General features: G+C 36.6%; 1 long non-coding RNA gene across 1 annotated transcript; it reads left to right on the top strand.

Annotated features, from left to right (window-relative positions):
• Positions 1-1,069: 1,069 nt before the first annotated feature.
• Positions 1,070-3,521, top strand: LOC135153888 (uncharacterized). The gene is made up of 2 exons (XR_010293385.1): positions 1,070-1,529; positions 2,362-3,521. It is a non-coding gene; the product is annotated as an uncharacterized LOC135153888 (long non-coding RNA).
• Positions 3,522-11,665: the final 8,144 nt, after the last annotated feature.

The raw sequence follows: 11,665 nt of genomic DNA, 5'->3' as shown, positions 1-11,665 counted from the left end.
TTTTGGTACCAACGATTGAGATGGGTATCTAAAAGAACAATGAATGCGAGCGCGAGCTGAAATATTTGATAATTCGATCTGAAAAAATTGACAGTTTAATGGACGTTTTTGATAAAGAACAATTATATCCAATAAACGATTATTGCAAAACGAAGCGGGAGTTCTTTTAGGTTTAGAATTAAAAACGGGACATTCTATTCACCTTTATGTAATCATAAAGAGTACGGGTTCTTGCTAAAGAAATGATGCGAGCACGAGCTGACAAATTTTATATTCCAATTTGAAAAGCAGACATTTTCAGCTAGATTTTAGATAAAGAAGGAGTTGTGTATCTCAATCTCGCTTGCCGATTTCTGAGTAACATTGCAATCTTATTTTATTTTGCACATCCGGAATTATTGGGGGGGGGGCAAAAAGTTAGGTTTGCCCCCAAATATTTTCATTGGTGGGGTGATCGCCCCTGCCCCCCCCCCCCCCAGGATCGACGCCTCTTGGGCAAGGGGGTCTGAGCCCGAAGAGGGTCGTGGGCGGGGCTGATAAGATTTCTCATTGGATGTTAATTTTCTTTTTTGTACAAGTTTTTTATTGTAGAGGCCTGCATAAAAAAACTAATGACTATAAAGTTTTGCTATTAACCCCCCTCCATCTTTTTCAAACATAAATAAATCAATGCGGCAGCGATTTGCCTCAGCGCCATCTACGTCGAATAAATGGTCATTGAGTTGAGAGAGCGTGAGTACTTCATACAACAACGGCACCATGACAGACGCCGGATTTTTCCGCGTAAGTACTCTTATTTGATAATTTCCCGAATTAATTTCAAGTCTGTTATTTCTTTATAGTTAATGGATATTAGAGAATGTGTTCCCCGATGACGCTGTCTGATATTTTCGATGTAATGTCAATAATATTGTGAGGTTTCCGTGATGAGGTGTGTGTGTGGTCGGTCGATGACGAGTAACGCTGTCGTGCGTGGTACGTACATGTACATACCGGTACGTATGCGTGCATGACCTGCTCGTATTCGCATGACACGGTCAGTACGGTATCCGGGTATGCTATTTGTATTGTCAGTCATGTGCGTGTATATACCAAAGGGCGCTAATGCAGTCAAGGTCACATGGTCAATGACAATATTCCCAGTGCCACCAACCACTTTTCGGAATATCACGTTCGGAATGCATGGAATGGCTGTATTTCGGATGGACAGCTCACAAAGAAGAATTGTACAGGAAACCCGCGCATGCGCAGTACGCTCGTTCGATCGCCAGCGTAGTGCGTGACGTCATGTTTCATTCACAAATCTTGAGCTGTGATCTCATTGGGTGTTTTGGCTCTCATTTGCATATTTTCCCATAATACAAAACCTATGTAGTGCGAGAATTTTCTCTGCGAACCACCGATCAACCTCGTACTAAACACGACGTATTTCCTTCAAGATTTCGAGTTGAAAATCTCATTTTCTTCATACGGTGTAGCTACATTACCTCGGAAAATCTGATGATATTTTGCGGACTTCTCGTCATTTGGTAAGTCATATTTTTGAAGATATTTACCGTCGAGAAGTGAAAATCGCACGACTGTGTTCGTTGTTTACTGTGTGTCAATGTGTGCAAAGTGTATGTGAGCGACATGTATTGGTACAGAGCGACATACGGAAAACCGTCTACACCGAGGTTTATTTTGTGAACTGTTTTGCGGTGGTGTTTGTGCTTAGTCCGCAATGGTGTATATAAAGCATGGCGTACGTTGTGTTGTGATCGGGCTTCGCTCGGTTGTTCGTGCATGGTTCGTGAATGGCTGTGGAATGTGTGTGAGCTCGGCCATGCGGCCTTGGGGCGTGCATGCGTGTATGTAATGAATGGCAGCTGCACCTGTTGTTGTGTATGGCTCTGAAATTGAAGCTCTGCTTGTATTAATGGAATGGCGAATATCATACTCGTAGTATTTTAGGAATATAAGTTTGGGCATTTTATTTGTTGGAACTTTCGCGATACTGATTTAACTTCTAAAACTGGACACTGTTTTTATTTTTTTCGGTAAGGCCAGGGACAGTCAATCGTCAATGGAATTTTTGAGACATGATGATATCAATAATTAGACCCTAAAATACAGGAAATTGAATTGAAAAATAATGCAAATTATAATCACTGAAGAAGTGTACCAAATTGATATGGATGGAGATTGATTTTGATTTTGTTTCCTTCAGTATTTGTTTTGCAAAAATCATAAATATTTTCCTGCCCTGTTCTTTTTCTTATCTATTTTCTTTTTAAATCTTTGAATGACCAATTATGACATTAGCAATAAATCAAACTCAAAAGTTAAAACTATGGTCTATTTTCATTGTATAATTTACAGCATATAATCCGAAGATGACTGACTGACACTGCTTGAAAGACTGTTGTTCACAAGACCCAAACGGAGCAAAGGTCGAGAGCTACAAGTTCATATCGCATTTTACAACTGCTCAAGAAGGTGAAGGATTGGGGATCACTAAATCAAGACGATATAAAAACAATTTTATTGTCTTATGAGATAATCTTTCAACTTTATTTTTACTTAAAATTGAATAAGTGAATAATTTAAAAAAGTTATGAATATGATGCTGAGAAGGGTCGAAAAACAGTTTCTGTTAACAATGATGCACTGTAAAATGCTATTTATATGTATGGTCATAATATTCTTGTGATTTATTTGTAATTAATTTATGTATTATGTTGTTTCATTGTTAAAATATAATTCAAACAACGTTGTTTAATATGTGAATTGCATAGTAGTTGTTTAAACATTTTAAGTGTTTAACAACTTTATAAACAACAAAGTTTTATAAACTCTAATATTTAATTATCAATAAATAAAGCATGATTGTTTCAGATTTTAAACACTTTATTAAACTGTTTAAACTACTATGGGATTCATGTAGTAAACAGCATTGTTTGAATTATTATCATATGCTCAATAAATTCTTATGCATTAAATTTGCCTTTAATAAGAGTTTCCAGTTCAGTATGAATTATTAAAAACATGGAATTCTGGAAGGACATTCACTTTCACGGAATATAGTAAAACGCTGTTTTAACTAAAAATTATCATGAAAAGAATAATGAAAATCATCAAGATAAATCAAAGCCAAACTGTAAAGTGTAAGCAAACCCTATATCATGATTTCTTTTAATAAAGATTTTAACAATTTGCAACTGCATCAACTTTACTATTTTAATGTCAGTTTATTACACCAGTCACATTTCCCCTATACGGCGGCCGTACGGCAAGTCGAAAACGGCAGTTTAACATTATTTTGTACCAGTGTTGTATACATAGTTTGAAAGAAATGAATAAAACGGCTGTTTTCGACTCGCTGTACGACCGCCGTAGAGCAAATGTGACTACTAAGGACGTCAAATTTTATAGAACATATTTTAATAGAAAACTGGAAAGGATTGATATTAAGTCCAACGAAATTACTTAAAGCCAGATTTATTCTCAAATTGATCAATAAATTTACCCCATACTTTCTACATCTTTTGAAATTGTGATTTAATTTTCTGAATGCGTGTTTGGTTCTGTCAACCATTGTTTTTCATGTCGATGACAGACTCGTACCTCGGTCACATTTGCCGCACGGCTAGTCGAAAACAGTATTTTTATTCATTTTTATATTGTACATAATCTTACATATACAAATTAAATCTTACATGTATAATGTAGCTGGTACAAAAACAATATTAAAACGACTGTTTCGACTCGCCGTACGGCCGCCGTAGAGCAAATGTGACCGAGGTGTAAGGACCATAGCCCCTCGGTCCGTGAAATCCCAAGATGAATTGTTTGCAGGCCTTCAAATAATTAATGGACATCTGCATTCATTAGACGGGGTCCCAAACTTCTCTGTAATACATTAAATGTTTTTCAATTTCGGATAAAATATAACTTTCATAATTAATAGCTTCCTGTTAAAGTTTATGATTCGTATCCAATTATTTTCTTTTTAATATGAATTAAAAGTATTTACATTCGTATCAGGAGCGGATCCAGGATTTTTCGAAGGGGGGAGGGCACGTTTTCCCCGAGGAAAAAATTGACAAGCAAAACAAAAAAAATAGAAAAGGGTTTCAACCAAAAATAATTAAGGGGATTTTGGTCTTCACTATCGGAGGGGGGGGGGGGCGCACGCTTCTGTTTACCACTATTTTTACATTACAAATTTTACTTGTGCCTCTGAATGGGGGGGGGGGTGCGCACGGGCCGGCTGTGCCCCCCCCCCCCCCCCGATCCACCGGTGATTTTTATTGTTCTTTGTTCACCCATGATCACGAATGTTTTAATAATGCATACATAATTTTTAAAATATACGATTATAAATGTCTTGTAAGTAGTTTGACAGGCCTAATTCTTTTTGCATACCACACTTATGGAGCTACTGTTGCTACTCTACATCAGCGTGTAGTGTACGAGAGAGAGAAGGGGGGGGGGTAGGAGCTAGGGTCGCAATGAGCGAAAGAGGAAGGGGTCCAGAAATGAAGAGGGGATGTTGAGATCATGTGTGTGCGTTGGGGGGGGGGGGGGGTGTTCGAGGCGAATGTTGTCACTGCTGATCACGATGATGGTTGATAAATCTTCACATCTTAATTTTGGCGATTTGGGAAATGTTTTCTTATACCATGGGTGTGGAGAGGTGAGTGATTCAGTAAATTTTTTAATAGAAGTTCAGTTTTAAAGTTACAGAAGAGAATTTCACCCTATGACGGGAATTCGGGAAACATCATTTTCAAGCAATACTAATTCGATCACGTGCCATCGGCTTTAGGGCCGAGTGTTCTCGTTCACATTTAAACTTTCATTTCATAAATAGGTACTCTTACAAATTAGGCCGATGCCGTTGTAAAGATAACTATTTGAAGCGTTATTCAAATATAAAATGACAATTGAAATTGAAAAATAATTCATCGAAATTCCCAACGATATTCAAATAAAAATATCAACTTGTGTAGATCTATAGGGATGAACAGACGAAATACAAGCTTTAACGTTTAGACAAATCAATTAACTTGAAATCCATATCATTCGATGAATTGTTCAATTCCATCATATGCTTCATGGAGTCTAATTGTCATACTGTTGAATATGAATTCTTTTGGGATCTATTGAATCACGTACCCCTCCCGATACAAGGTATAGGTTTCCCAATCACCACAGATAACATTACATAACCCATGTGGTATCTTATTTACATTGTTAGGTACTGACGACATCTTCATAAATACATTCACAATTATTTCATGAAATGTCACCATTGCCGTGGCTGTGACATGTTAAAGCCTGAAAGCTATTACATAAAATATTTTGTGCACTTTGATATATTATAGAGGTCAGATATTCTTGTCAACTAATATATACATTCCATATTATGCAACGTGTTTCAAAATGTGTAAGAAAATTACATTACCATCAGCATTCAGATTATTAGTCCATGATTAGAGCAGGGAGATCGGAGTCTACCCTTTTTTGGAATTTCTATTTTTTCAGCACATCGAAGTGAGGAAAAAAACACCAAAACAATGACATCACGTTGAGACCCTATACAATATTGGTATTAATGATAACCAATTATTGTAAATTTAGGACTGAGGGTATTGGGAGAGATCGAGAGTATTTCATTTTCCAATAAAATACAAAAGTAGAATATTTTCATGAACATGAACGAAATAAACAAAAAGTTAAAAGCTCAATATTTTTATAGAATTGTTCAGTAGAACAATAATACTAGCTGTAATAATGTTGAAAACCTTTCAGTCAATGTTTACATGTGTTTCATCAATCTCAATATATTGACAATGAAAATAAGTTTTTAATACAGAAATATATTTTATATGACTATAGTGAATTTTGAATAATCATTTAGATCGTTGATTAAACCACCTTCCTGAAAACAATCACTTTGATATCTCCTGTAAAATACATTTTAGATAAAAAATATTTTCTGTTAAAATTGATTGCGAAGATTCCTGTCTGAAAAATGATGACACAGCCTAGCTCAAGTAAAAGTGCATAATACAAATATATTGAATACTCATGACATTGTCCAGCAAAAAGAAAATTGTCAAATAGTTAATGAAAAATGATTGAATTATAAACCAACAATTAAGTCAAATAAAATATGAAAATTATAACACACAATCAGGTCACATTCGTTCTCACTCTCGTAGTTGTGGGGGGGGGGGGTTGGGCGTCCGGACACTATTTTTTAAGGCTTCTTTTTCGTCTTTGCATTACACTGTAAGTATGAATTCAATGGTTGTACTCATCTTGTTCTCTATAATATTTCCTAATATCTTGTACTAAAAATTGAAGAAACTTCGCTTGTAAATTTTTCTATATGACTTTCTAAAAGTGATCGTCCGGACACACAACCTGTCCAGACATACACAGGGTAGACTCATGCTAGTCTAGAAGCACTCCCACACTCCAGACAAAGTGTCACATGAATTCTCGTGAGCACACAAAAAATACAAAATATATGCTCTTATAGAATGTACTGCCTTTTATAGTTCAAACATCCTACAATTACACCCTTTTTGAACATCAAATGATTCTATTAAAAAACAAAGTTAATTTGTAGGACATTAATATACATGCATGAAGTCTGCGCCGAGCATCTAAGGCGAGGCGTCAAAACCCTAAATGCGTTCCAACGCGTGCATAGCCATTGTTCCATAATGAGAGTGTGCAAAGGAGTTCCAAGAGATTAGTACGAAGTACCGTTATATTCTACATTAAAGCTAATTTGCATAATCCGTACACGCTGGGGAACGGGGCAATTATTATCTCGATCGCTATTGGCTAATCCGCCGGAGCGTCGCACGAGAATACAATGAATAGTGCAGGTTCACATACACACACACACACACACAGCGCGCCAGCGTACACTTCACATAAAATGAGGTCAGTGTTCGGCGTGCACGTCGGATCAACATTTGCAGCGAAGCTTTGCAGAGAATGCAGTGCGTGAGGTGCGGGCGGATCTACGAGAGGGGGGAATAGGGGATGCCTGGGGCTAGCTTCCTGTACAAAGTACCAATTAAAAAAAAAAAAATCCGTGTTTACGAGAGTCGTGCAAGCAAAACGGTGGCGGATTAGGACATGCTTTTAAATTGTTTTGAGGGGCGAACGAGTGAAAATATATTTTGTATACCTTTCGTTATGAACCCCCGTTCTCCATTACGAAATGTAATTGACGAAGGGAAAGTAAAACAAAATAGAAGTCACAAACATCTCAGAATAGTTTGCGATCTATCAGGACATGTTTTAAAATTGATTTTAGGTGTCAACAAGTTAAAATATATTTGATATACCTTTCGTTGTGATCCCTTGTTCTCCGTTAAGAAATATTAAATAAGTCTTTTCTCGACGATGTTGGAAACGTAAATAAAACAGAATAGAAGTCACAAACATCTCAGATGGGTGTGCGATCTATCACAACATGTTTTAAAGCTGTTTTTAGGGGTCAACAAGTTAAAATAGGTTTGATACCTTCCGTTATGATCCCTTGTTCTCCGTTATGAAATATTAAAGATGCATTTTCTCGAAAAAGTTGGAAACGTAGATAAAACAAAATAGAAGTTGGTAGCATCTCATATTTATTGGTGATACATATTTTTCGAGGGGTCAACAAGTTAAAATAGATTTGATATACCTTTCGTTATGATCCCTTGTTGTCCGTTAAAAATATTAAATACGTCTTTTCTCGACGATGTTGGAAACGTAAATAAAACAATAGAAGTCACAAACATCTCAGATGGGTGTGCGATCTATCAGGACATGTTTTAAAATTGTTTTTAGGTGTCAACAAGTTAAATTGTATTTGATATACCTTTCGTTGTGATCCCTTGTTCTCCGTTAAGAAATATTAAATACGTCTTTTCTCGACGATGTTGGAAACGTAGATAAAACAAAATAGAAGTCACAAACATCTCAGATGGGTGTGCGATCTATCAGGACATGTTTTAAAATCGTTTTTAGGTGTCAACAAGTTAAAATAGATTTGATATACCTTTCGTTATGATCCCTTGTTCTCCGTTAAGAAATATTAAATACGTCTTTTCTCGACGATGTTGGAAACGTAAATAAAACAGAATAGAAGTCACAAACATCTCAAATTGGTGCGCGATCTATCAGGACATGTTTTAAAATTGATTTTAGGTGTCAACAAGTTAAATTATATTTGATATACCTTTCGTTGTGATCCCTTGTTCTCCGTTAAGAAATATTAAATACGTCTTTTCTCGACGATGTTGGAAACGTAGATAAAACAAAATAGAAGTCACAAACATCTCAGATGGGTGTGCGATCTATCAGGACATGTTTTAAAATTGTTTTTAGGTGTCAACAAGTTAAAATAGATTTGATATACCTTTCGTTATGATCCCTTGTTCTCCGTTAAGAAATATTAAATACGTCTTTTCTCGACGATGTTGGAAACGTAAATAAAACAATAGAAGTCACAATCATCTCAAATTGGTGCGCGATCTATCAGGACATGTTTTAAAATTGTTTTTAGGTGTCAACAAGTTAAACTACTTGAAATCCCCTTTTCATGACAGTTTATCAAAAAAATTGGCTCACGGTTTGCGTTCGCATTAATGATTAAATATATTAACTTGATGCATCATATTTATAGTTACAAAGGTGCTTGAAATGTCCAGATTTCAGGCCATAATATCATCAGATTTCGCGCCCTCATTATGCATTCATGAATATTTAAGATATTTCGGGTGATTTCATGCAACGGTCTAGAGTGGGCCATAATGTGCCTGCACTGTACATCTATAGGTCCTTGGTTGAAGTCAACGATCCTATATAACGACCCCTTGAACCTGAATTGGGTCAATTACGCCGTCTAGCACGTTTTGAGAACAATGGATGAAGGTGTGAAAATCACAAAGCAGCTAACAATAGGAAAAATCCGTTTCAATTGAAGTTATGCTATAGATTGCGTATAGCGGTTTGAATGTGAAACCCTGAACATGCTGAATGCCTCATGGTCTGTATGTTACTACTGTGTACTAGTAGGTCCATGGTTATAGACTCTATTATAGTTGCGTGCATGTCTTCTCCAAGCCGATTCATAGCTTGTCGGTGTCTTTAATGCACGTAAAATACAAATATACATGTAATCTACTAGGTCCCATTATAGGGCATTTTTAACGGAATCGCCGATGAGATAATTTTGACAAAACAAAAATGAATCACACTAATTATGCAGCAGCTATATTTCTAAACATTACACGATCAAAGAAAAGACACGGGATGATATTTATTAAATTTGTTAATGGCGGCTGGTCTTTATGATAAAAACATAGGTCTATTTTATCTTTAAGACATGAGAAAACAAATAAATCAATTATATAATTAATGTGTGTGTTTTACTTTTTACAAACGTGTATCAATCGAACATGCTGACTACATGAAGAGTGTTGAGGTCCATTACATGATTTATTGGTATTTACACCGAGTTCTCAAATAATGGTACAAGATTTTAGAAAAGAAGTTTCGAGTGTCATCTCGTGTACATCAAATCTTAGCAAATGTTAAAAAGTTTCTGAAATGTCAATACTGTGAAAGTATATGCACTTCATTAAACGTGGACATCAGCAGGGTGGTCTCCATTAAAAGGATTTTTTTTTTGCCCTGTCGATGTGTACCTCTCGATGTACGGAGGCGATCGGAGCTGCACCCCTTCCCTATTGTCAGTGAGAAAGGAAGAAAGTGATTACTCGAGATGGAGGGAGAAAAAGAGGAAGAGGATCTGTAATGGGAGGAAGAAACATAATAGAACGGTAGGGCCGGAAGGAGAGGTTGGCCATATAAAATTATGAAAACATTCAGGTCACTGTATCAAAATCAAGTTCAAGTTTATTTATTCAAAGTTTAAAAACAAACATCACATTATAATAAAAATAAATATAGGCATGCAATGCGATGTAAATGACTACAGTAAAAGTATGATATTGTTTTAATGAAATGTACTCTGGCTTCTCTTTTTTTTCTCTGTTCATTTTCCTGATCACTTCAATCTTATGTAAATATTGGCCTAGTATATATTATCAATTATCATTGATGTGTAATTTATGGCGAACATTTGATGTAAAGGATTTGTATGTGATAATTTATTTATAAAACATAAATAAGCATAGACAAATCGGTTCAAGGCCCACTGCTGCTGGTTCGTGATGTCATTCTATTGAAGGGGGGGGGGGGCGGGGTCACATCCCTTGAACAATAGATTCACAACGTAATTAAATCGACTCCCATCGACCCCTTTAAAAGCGAGAGCGGGGGCCTGGATTACATAACACTATTAATAACATAAAATACAGGATATAGATGCTAATCTACAAAATCCCCAAAAGAGAGAAAAGAATTGATATAAGGTTAAGAATTCAGACTATAGAACGGAATACCATTTACAAACACAAAATAAGCTATGCACAAAAACGTCCACCCGTATGCAATACTTTAATGAGGGTCTTCATCCATGACATGCAAAAAGTACAAAATTTCACTTCGTGTACTTCCCTTTATTTTGTGGGTACCATTTTAATCTTTTGCCCCAGTGATTAATTGATTACAGTGATTAATTTTATTATGTCACAATAAACCTAATTATGACAGTTTATGCACTCCCAAGAAATAGTGTTTACGGGCCGGTCTATCGTCTACACACAGACCACACAGACTTCGCACAGTTCGGTCAAGGCGGTACGCGTATCATTAAAGGAGAACTATATTGATTATGAATGTGGTCTTATTATATGTCAATGGAAAGGTAACGATGTGGGGATTATCAGTGGGTCATTCAAAAATAACGAAAATAATACATAAGGTGAAAATCGCCGATTAAAAAACGCTCAAAATGCCTCTCCGAAATATGCCTCGCATCGGTCTCAGCATAACATGCAGGTCCCCCAAGTCCATCTACCATCCAAGTTTGGTTGAAAAGCGACTTACGGTTGCGGAGTTAGGTGTCATAAGAGAGTCTTGCATGTAAACTTTAACGTTGACCTGAAAATGACCTTTGACCTTACCATGTGACCTCCGATTGCAGCATAACATGCAGGTCCCCCAAGTCCATCTACCATCCAAGTTTGGTTGAAAATCGACTTACGGTTGTGGAGTTATGTGTCATTAGATTTGTGACGGACGGACGACGGACGACATTTGGATCCCTAAGTCTCGCCTTCACCTCCGGTGGGCGAGACAAAAATTGGGGGCATGAACCCATGTATCTAAAAGCAAGTATCTAAAAATTTGGGCCATGCATGTTTAGGGATTTTCCAGCATAAAACCATACCCCATGTTTAGAGATCTCCCGGAGATTTCTTCCAAAAGAGCGACCCATTTCAGCGGCACATCCCCGTATACCTTATTTCGTAAGCCCCCCCCCCCCCCTCCCCTGGCTCTAATTGTATTCAAAATTTTCTGAACTCTTAAGATATTTGACTTGCACGTAATTAATTTCCTCGTAATTTTTCTCTTATGGCTCGACTGTATTGATCTTTTATTTTCACTTTGCCGATACCATAATAAGACTCGTGAAACGAAAATGTGTTGATTATCTATTATCTAAAAGTCAGATCCGACTTGAAGAGAAGCGATTATCACA

Source organism: Lytechinus pictus, chromosome 4, assembly GCF_037042905.1.
Source record: "Lytechinus pictus isolate F3 Inbred chromosome 4, Lp3.0, whole genome shotgun sequence".
Taxonomy (NCBI): domain Eukaryota; kingdom Metazoa; phylum Echinodermata; class Echinoidea; order Temnopleuroida; family Toxopneustidae; genus Lytechinus; species Lytechinus pictus.
Note: the sequence above shows the minus strand (reverse complement) of the source record. Positions and strands in the feature narration are given on the sequence as shown.